The sequence below is a fragment of the Alosa sapidissima genome, chromosome 22, assembly GCF_018492685.1.
Source record: "Alosa sapidissima isolate fAloSap1 chromosome 22, fAloSap1.pri, whole genome shotgun sequence".
Classification (NCBI taxonomy): domain Eukaryota; kingdom Metazoa; phylum Chordata; class Actinopteri; order Clupeiformes; family Clupeidae; genus Alosa; species Alosa sapidissima.
The window spans coordinates 14,979,951-14,989,950 of NC_055978.1; the positions used below are offsets into that span (position 1 = coordinate 14,979,951).

The 10,000-nt window shown below is 47.7% G+C and overlaps 1 protein-coding gene across 2 annotated transcripts in view; it reads left to right on the forward strand.

Moving 5' to 3' along the window:
- The first annotated feature begins 6,292 nt into the window (after positions 1 to 6,292).
- syt1a (synaptotagmin Ia) overlaps positions 6,293 to 10,000 on the forward strand; it is a 106,676-nt gene continuing 102,968 nt past the window's right edge. For both annotated transcript variants that reach the window (XM_042078843.1, XM_042078845.1), the window contains exon 1: positions 6,293 to 6,407. The gene's annotated coding sequence lies outside the window, so the exon portion shown is untranslated. The remainder of the gene's footprint in view (positions 6,408 to 10,000) is intronic.

Genomic DNA, 10,000 nt, shown 5'->3' on the forward strand with positions numbered 1-10,000 from the left:
TTTCAACCCAAGAGTTATGATTCATCCACAGTGTTTTCATCGGTGGGGAGGGAATGCTTGAGGAACGCAGCATGCCGAGAAAGAAAGGCATGAGAGAGAGAGAGCTAGAGAGAAAGAAAGAAAGGCATGAGAGAGAGAGAGAGAGGGGGAAATTGGGGTTGGACAGACTCAACTCAACAATAAAAAGCGCGTCGCTGCCTTGTCATCTATTTTTCTGTCAGCTCCCTGTGGATTTACACACTCCAGTTTTCTGCCTCTATTTTCTCTCACTCTCTCTCTCACTCTCTTTTTCTTACTTCTTCTCATTCCTTCTGCCTCCCTCCTTCTCTCTACTTCACTTCAGTCACCTTCTTTATCTTCTGTCCCTGGGAAAAGAAAAGCACATTAGGAACACAGTGCATAGCTCCTGTCTGACAGTGCCACGGCCCAGGGATGCACTCTGTCTCTTCGAGAGACTGCAGGGAGAACTAAAGAGAGAGAGAGAGAGAGAGAGAGAGAGAGAAAGAGGAGGTGGAGAGGAATGACAGTGCGCTCCGTCTTGAAGAGTAACTACAGAGGAGCGGGTGGAGAAGAACCCGATGGAAATCAAAATGATGGAGAGACACGCCCTCACAAATGAGCAGCCCTTTTTTTTTTGTTTTGCCACTCGTCCCCCCCACCCCCGACAGCGCTGTCGCTCCCCTGACAAAACGCCACTCAGGGGAGAAATAGGGGTGGTGGGGTCGGGATAGCGGGGGCGGATTTCTCGAAAATAAACTCTCTGCGCAGTAACCTTTCACAGCTCTTCCATTAGTTAGTTTAGCTTTTTTGTTGTGGGGCTTGGGGCTTGGGTGGGTGGCTGAAGAGGAGGGGGGAGTTGAGGCGGAGGTTTAGGGCTGAGCCAATTTCAAGTCCACAGTACAGAACGTTGTCAGGAGCCTGGCCTTTTCCAAATGGTCATCACCGTTGCCCGCATTTGCCAGTGCTGTGCCCACTTTCCTGGCTTATGTCCACGGCTTCCCGGGAGGGAGGAATTTTTGACCATTTTTTTCGTAGTAGTGGCTGCCACTGCAGAGGTGACCTGAGTCAGTGCGTAATGTTACACACGGCTTGTGCCCAGGGCAGATGGCAATGCCTCGCTCTTCCACCCGGTTTTCTCTCTTGCCCCCCCTGCCCCCTTTGGACAGCCAGAGGCCTGGGCAGTGGCCGAGCCAGCAGCCTTGCTGCGAACGAACAGCGGCTAGTTATTACTGTCGCAGGATAGCACCTCCTCGCCACCTTCCTGCCAGACTGGGCACACTCACCGGCTGTGCCAAATGCTTGACTAGGCACTTTTTTAAGGGCGGCATGCAGCCTCTAGGTATACCCTAGCCCTCCCTCTCTCACTTTTGTCCGAGCTCGCTCGCCGGGCCAAAGTTAAAATTGGTCATTTGTTTGTCGAACACCAGCCAGGGCTCAAGGTTATTGCAGCTCAGGCTGTGTCCAGGGTCGGGAGGAAATTGCGACCAGCCAACCAGGTGGGGCCGCGCTGATAGCTTGGTATGGCTAAGTTAAGCTCCATAGCATGGAGAGAGTACAACAGGACAGATTAGACTATTTACCTTCAAAGCAAGTCTGCGGAGCTTGGATCAAATTTCACTTCCTGTGAGGTGGCTCGTCCATACTGTACGTATAGCTTTATAGCTAGGTATGTTGTATGGTTGTTTTCCTTTTTATTGCAGTGTTCGTATGACAAGTTGACAGCAGTGACAGTGACATACTGAAGTTTCACTTCAAGGCAATCATGAGGCAGGAGTAATCTGTGTTGGTGATATGATAAATGGTTTGCTTTTGGTGGCTGCAGCTGTTGTTGTTCTTTATGGCTCATTTCATGTTTTCTCCCACAGCTAGTTTTCACTTCCCAGCGTGTTGTCTTTGAATTGCCAAGCCATCAAACAAGGCAGGCAACAGTGAAATAGGAGATGTGCACACACACACACACAGAGAAAAACAAACATGTGCACACACACACACACACACACACACACACACACACAGGCATCCCACACACACACACTTATAGCCACGCACACATACGACTTCCAGTAGCATGACATTTTGCCAGTTAGGCTTATACATGTAATAATAAGTCATTATGCCCAGAGAGATTACTATTAATTAGTCTTATGTAAGAACTGTATATTGCTAATAGGGCATTTCATCAAGTGGAGCAAGACTTTTTCATTTTCATTTCTGTTCCATGCCATAGTAATATGTAAATCTGACCACTGACTCTACGGTCCCTTGCATGTCAGCTCCAGTGCTTTTCAGTGGCCAGTGACATGGGGCCTTGACTGGAGCGGCCGAAGCGTCAAGGTCAGCTTGTCGAGCAACGCAGGGCCTCCGTCCCCGTCACGGCAGTAATGGCTCCACTGTCAGGCTCACTCATCTTGAGCTGAACCATCCACTTAGCCTTTTCTTCTTCTTCTTCTTCTTCTTCTTCTTCTTCTTCTTCTTCTTCTTCCTCTTCTTCTTCTTCTTCTTCTTCTTCTTCTTCTTCCTCTTCTTCTTCTTCACTTTCCTCTTCTTCTAATTGTTCTTCTTCTTTTAATTCTTCTTCTTTTTCCTTTTCCTCTTCTTCTTCTTCTTCTTCTTCTTCTTCTTCTTCTTCTTTTAAGAATGTGTGATTATGCGACACCAACAGTGGGACAACAGTGGGACCAACAGTGGGAGGCCGAGGCCATTAAAGGACCAACACCAACAGTGGGAGGCCGAGGCCATTAAAAAAGCCTGCGGATGCTGTTTTGTTCTCCCTTTCAGTCTCAGTGTGCGAAGAGTGCATAGAACATAATCGGCTCCTCTTCATCCCCTCCACCCAAACAAAAGCAAACCTCTAAATGGCTGGCTATAATTTGTGTAATGACTTGAATCCAGAGGCTCTTTGTAAGAATGATGAACCATACATCGCCTTTGGAGTGGGCCCTGGAAAATCTATGGCCCTCACTTAATGGCATGGCAAGGGCCTGAACGAGTGCCAGTTATATGGTAGAATAGGAACTCTGAAAACTTTGGCATGCTCTTAGCAGTAAAGTGCATCCCATATGAGCCCCATTTGAAAGTGGGACTGTCAGGAATAATGTTTTTTTTTTGGTTTTGCTGACAGATCTTGCATATTTCCTAAACAAAAACCTGTTGTGAATTGCTCGTTGGGAAGAATAAACCAGGCTGGCTGGATGGCTGGCTTCCACAAATGTGAGAGCGATGAGGATGCGTAGCACTGTGCTGACACGTGCAGCGCGATGTCAGAACAATTCAAAGAGGTACAGAACAAAAGAACAGCGACACAGATGCAGGACGAATGCTCGAGCCATGGAAGAACTGACACACAGGGATGAATAAGTAGATGGATGGATGGCAAGATGAAAGGAGGGAGAGAAAGAGCGAGTAGAGAGGAGAGATGAGAAAAGAAGAGAGGGGTACATTTGCCACAAACCGCTGGAATGGATAGTTGGCGATGGGGCAACGAACAGAAGCAAACAAACAAACACACAAACAGACAAACAAACAACAAACCCTCATTTAGATTAGGCCGGCTGTTTGAATATCCTAATGGTGCCGTCGCTGCGCGTTCCCCACGCCATTTGTTTCCACCCACACAGTCCGCAGGAGCTGTCAGATCGATCACTTACCCATCGATCCCTGAGGCTGCAGGAGCAGAAGTAGAACGTGGAGAGAGAGAGAGAGAGAGAGAGAGAGAGAGAGAAAGAGAGAGGGAAGGATGGAAGGAGAGAATGACAGAAGGAGCATCAGAGAGGGCGGTGAATGGAGGAGAATGCGCACGCTGGAGAGAGACAGGTTGAGTGAAAAAAAGAGAGATGCAGTGAAAGCAGTGATGAGGGACGGAGGAAGTGACTGTGTCAGGAGCAGCGTGTTCTCCTCAATGAGTGTCCGATGAGAAGAGGACGACACAAGGAGCGTCAGAGAGGGAGGAGAGAGAAGATGGAACGTTTCCAACTTTGAAACTTGCCGGAATTTTGCAACCAGAGAGAGAGGGAGGTGACAGAAAGAGAATGCAAAAGAAAAAGGCTGAAGACAAGGGAAGATAGTCAAAGAAAGAGAGAGAGAGTGAGCGACTAGGGACTGTGTGGAGCTAGGAGCTGTGTGAATCCTCCACACCAAGTGTCTCTGTATTACAGGGCGGCATCCATTCACTTCTTTCTAACAGCTGGAGCACCTGGCAGCTCCACAGCAAACGAGTCGGGGATTTCAAAGCTGCCGTTCCGCACTGAGACTCTTAGGCAACCCCATCACCATCAGGCGACTGCATGTGTGTCAGCATAAAGATGCACTAGAGACCAAACACTGGAGATAGTTCTGCATTTAACCACCACCACCACTATTATAAACCATTAAACCGTCAGAGAATTAATCAATTCTGAATGAATGTCAAAATGGTAGAACCTTGTGCGTGATATCGTCATGTCTCAGCTTAACATGCTTAACACTAAATTAATATTCCAAAAAGAATGTCACTGTGAGGATAATACAGCACCACGGACAAGGCAGCTATTAGCAGGACTCAAGCACTTGCTGTCTACTCTTAACATTCAAAAGAAAGATCTCCCATAATGAACTCTTTAGATCTGAATAATGTTATATTTCCTTTGTTGGCTGACTTCCAACCTGTTCTAACCCAAGGGAGCTCAGGCTAGTAAATCAGACCTTGGCATTTTGTGTCTGATCCACAGAGGGTTTATTTATTCTGGCGTTAAAGAGCTTGGCTTCATACAAAGAGGCCTCCAGCCGTATGCCTGTGTGTGTGTGTGTGTGTGTGTGTGTGTGTATTTGTGTCATGTGTGTGTTATTTGCGAATGAATACATTTTCTCTCCACGGTGTGCCTTTCCCACACCTTTCTGCCTAAAGCAGTAGCTTTTAATCTGAGCATCAAAGAGCCAAAGAGGTAATAGAGAAGAATCTCACGCCACCTTCCCCCTCTCTCCACCCCCCTAGCCAGCACCCTCTCTAACCATTCCTTCCCTCTGATGAAGCTGATAGTTCCTCGTTTCATTGATAACAAGGTAGATATGGTCTGACAAGGACAAATTACTTTTATGGGCTGTTTTTCCACCTGAGATTGTAAACTAAAAGGCAAGGTTGGAGAACTTAAGTACAATGCTTGTCGGTAAATTTGCTATCAATTGCACTTTAGAGACTACAAAACTGCTCAAGGGTTATTCCCTCCATGACCTTTGTAGCAATTACTTAGCATGCGTATTTTAGCCTCTTCAGCCATAGATCATTATGACAGACTGGCCACTTTATCTACTGACTGCTTCAGAAAATGATTCCCCCAAGTAATGACATTTTACATAATCTATGAAGGTCAAATTAGCCACCATGCTAACATTAGCCTCTAGCATTAGCCACCATGATAACATTAGCCTTCTTGTCTACCTCTTGTTCTTTCTCTTGTCTCTCTATTGGCTGCATACTGCATATGTGCAATGCACAGAGCCTCAAGAGAGATATTGAATGTGTCCGTTAGTGCTCTTTAAGCAATTCCTCACTTCACGAGACCAACCACAAAGAGACTCCCCCCTGATGTTCCCCCACCCCCTACCCCAGGCATTCCCGCACGGCCGCACCCCCAGCGACAGGCAACATCTGTGGGAAGGAGAGGCCCAGCTGCTCCGCATCCTGGTAGTCCTGTGTGTGGGTGGGAGTTGGGTGGTTCGATTTCACCAGCATCCCTTATGAACACAGCTGATCGGCTGTGAAAGAGTTCCGTCAATAACACCCCCCCCCCCCCACCCGATTGACAGATAGACACGATTTGTTAGACAGTGAACAAAACAAGACGGAAAACAAAACTCGGTCTGTTTCCATGGTCTGTTCTGACAAGGAAGCTTATAATGCAACTTCAAGCATACCTGTTGTGTTTATCTGTTTGTTTATCTGTATAAACAGTATCCCTTTTCCTGATTGCTAAATCCAGTTATATCTGTATGTGTTCTGTTTGTTGACATTGAGTTTTTTATCCATTAGTTTTCCTGTGTTGTTGTTTACTTGCTGTTGAGCGACTGGAGGTCTTTATTTCAATCATAGTGTCCACTGTGAGGTCCCAGGCAGGGCGACTCTGCAGTTTGAGTCTAATAGTATGTGACTTGGGGTTATGACCAGATGTTGTGTATTTCTGTTGTTGGTCTCAATGACATTTCTTCTCCCTCTCTCTTTCTCTCTCTCTCTCTCTCTCTCTGTCTCTCTCTCTCTCTTTCTCTCTCTCTGTCTCTCTCTCTCTCTCTCTGTGTCTCTCTCTCTCTCTCTGCCCCACAGTAACACAGCTGAGTCTCTGGCCGACATCCACATCCGTCTGTCCGGATCCGTGAAGAATCGTCCTCTGTCGAGCCCAAAGCAGCGGGTGATCTTGCGGGTGACCTTGGAGCGAAAGGTTGGTCTCTGTTCTCTTGCTCTTCAAAAGCCTCTCTGGCTGCGTCGGTCTGCCTCCTTTCATTAGAAATGCCAGAGTGGGTAGAGAGGATACCCGCGACCCCTCTCATCCCCCAAATGAGCAGCTAACCCCTTTACTCCCCCTACACACACACACACACACACACACACACACACACACACACACACACACACACACACACACATCCCACGCACAAGTACTCCACAGCCACACTCAGAAATGCCACACCAAGGATAAAAGACTGAACCTGAAAGAAGACAAAATATGTGTGTTAAATAGATCTGAATGCTGAAGCATATTCGATAGGGTGTATCATTCACTACACTACAAAATTGAAGAGCCTCGGCTATTTTGAATGCAAAGCAGCAGATAAGCACATGCGGACGGATCCATAGTAAGTGAGGCTGGGTTTATGTGGGCTCCATGTTTTCTCACCTTCACGATTTAAGGAGTTTGACTAATGAAATATTGATTCTGTTCTTCTGGAGAGGGAATTATTCAAACATGGCACTGTCATTTGAAGAGGCTTTTTTTTTGTCTGCGATGGCAAGCTGTAAGGTAAACACAAACTGCTGAGGGAAAGCTAGCCATCATTAGTTGGAGAGAGGGGGTTGGGGGTGGGGGAGTTGAGATGGTGGAAGAGACGACAAATTGAACGTCATTTTCATTTGTCACAGTGTGTCGTGAGATGATGGGTTGGGTTTTGCACTCATGGTTCTCCTATGGAGCTCTGGCGGTGGTGTGATGGAATTCGGAATGGGTCTGGGTGTCTGCTGGAATGAGGAGACCCCTTGTGTTTCCCCAGGCTGATAAAGCACATAAGCCTGCCACCTAAACGCTTGCACACACGTGTGTACACACACACACACACTATACACACACGCACATATACAAACACGCACGCACGCATGCACGCATGCACGCACGCACGCACACCACACACCACACACACACACACACACACACACACACAATATCAGTCATCATGTAAACATGTTTACACACACAATGGTATGGTCTACGCAGCTGCAAATGCAAACACATGCTGTTTGTTTGGATGTATGAATCAATGGTAATGTGAGTGCTTCAGTACAAAACACTTACCGTACATCTGCATATAAACAGTCAGTCCTGATGACAGCTAATGACTTACTGCCACAAACACTGAAATATTCTGAAACTGAAAGAGTCAGGCTTTCAAATAACACATGTCCAAACCATGTCATTTGGGTACAAAATCATGTCGCCTCTCCATAAATCCCCACATGCGCTTAGCGAACGCGTCTGTTGTTGTGATTGCTGCTGTTTTTAGCATTGGCGTTTAGTAAGCATGTGGCTGAATCCGATGTCTAGCAGTGGTGGGCGGCGGATGTTGTCGAGCGGCAATTTCCCAGGGCATTGTGGGTGATTGTGGCCTTGTTAGATCCCATTTTGTCGGTGCGCTTCTTGGGGCATGCGAGGCACGGGACTGCAGGGGGGCCTGTGAGGTGAGGAGCAGCCGCGAGAACGTGGCGTATTTTTCATCATTATTGCCCGTGACATATCCAAAGTGGCAGAGCGAGGGGCGGCAGGAGGAGAGAGAGAGAGAGGGCGCAGTCTTGCATGGCCCGAGAAAATCTCTTTCCATTACTCCCTGTCTCACCTTTCTCTCTCTCTTTCTCTCTCTCTCTCTCTCTATCTCTCTCTCTCTCTCTCTCTCTCTCTCTCTCGTGTTTTCTTTTGTGTTCTCTTGTTTTTCTTCCAGTTTTCTCTCTTTTTCCTTCTCTCTTTCAGTCACTCTATGGACTGTACTCGAACTCCACTCAGTATTATCTTTTCCTCTTCCCCTCTCTCTCTTCATCTTTCTCTCTCTCTCTCTCTCCCTCAATCTCTTCCCAATAAGGTCATCGTGCCATACATTCCAGGGCAGTGTGGGGAAATTGCACACTTGTCTCATTTCCACAGATAAACCCCCCAACCCCTCCAGCGGTAACCATCCCACGGAGGTTACGAGAGCAGCACCTTGCATCCAGGTGGGGCAGCTGTGACCTGGCTGGCTCTTTGCACGGAGGAGCAGGGATAAAGCCTTGTGTGTCTCTCTCTGTGTATGCGTGTGTGTGTGTGTGTGTGTGTATGTGTGTTTTTGTGTGTGTGTGTGTGTGTGTATGTGTGTGTGTGTGTGTGTGTGTGTGTGTGTGTTTGTGTGTGTGTGTGTGTGTGTGTGTGCATGTGTGCATGTGTGTATGTGTGTGTGTGTGTGTGAGAGAGAGACTCCAGCCCACATGTCTGCTCCTCCAGCCCCACCCTGTCTGTAGTCCCGACCCTGGTCCGTGGGACTCCTGCGCGGTGCTGCTGGCTCCTCTGTTGGGGCATGATGGAGTGGGGATTGGCTGTGCAGGCAGAGCATAAACACGGTGATTTAACACACGTGATGGAAACAGGCTCACCACACAGGCCACTCCTACCCCTGCCGACCACTCCCTGGCAGCCAATCAGCAGCTCTCCCCACTTTGCATGACTAGGAAGGAAGACACACACACACACACACACACACACACACACACACACACACACACACAGAAAAAGAGGGGGGAGAGAGAAAGACAGTGAGGGAGAATTCCATATTAAAATACAAACAGACATAAAAACATAAATTAAGCATATTCTCACGCTCATACACAGACACACACATACACACACACACTCTCTCTTCTTCTCTTTCTGTCATGCTATCTTCTCACTCTTGCTGTCACTCTCTCTCTTTCTCTCTCTTTCTTGGTCTCCCTATCCTCCACATGCATACACACACACACACACACACACACACACACACACACACACACACACACACACACAGAAACACACAGAAACACACAGACACACACACACAGAAACACACACACACACACACACACACACACACACACACACTCTCAAACACAAACACACACACACACACACACACACACACACACACACACACACATACACACACACTCACGTACAGATTGGGGATGGTGGCTCGTCAAGGACATTTCCAAGGTGACTGGAGTGTGGGGGCGGTTGCTGGTGATGGTGTAGAGAGAAGAGGAGGAGGAGGGATAGAAGAGGAGGAGGGATAGAAGAGGAGGAGGGTGTGTCTCCATTCTCTGTGTGACACTAATGGGGGGATTTCTCCCGCTGAAGTGCAGCACGCTCTCCTGCCCGGAGCTCCCAGCTCACGCTGCACACCCTGTAACACACACCCAGGCTCGACACAAATACTGACCAGCACTGGACCAAGGTGATTTCCAACTCGATGTTCTTGAAAGGCATGTGTTCATGTTGTCAACCCCCCCACCTGATTCCTGGTTTTTATTTATGTGGATTTAAATTCAGCTTGCAACATGTTTCAGATGTTTGACAGGCGAGAGAAGATATGCTCAAGCCCTTCCCATGTTATACTTCCTGCAGTAAAGCTGTCTTTATGTTTTTTTTCTGATGTAAAATCTGGAAAAAGCGAGAGTTGCTAGGTGACTCCTTCCATGTCTCTCTCCCTCCCTTCCTCTCTCTCCCTCCCTCTCTATCTCTCCCTTCCTCTCTCTCTCTCTCTC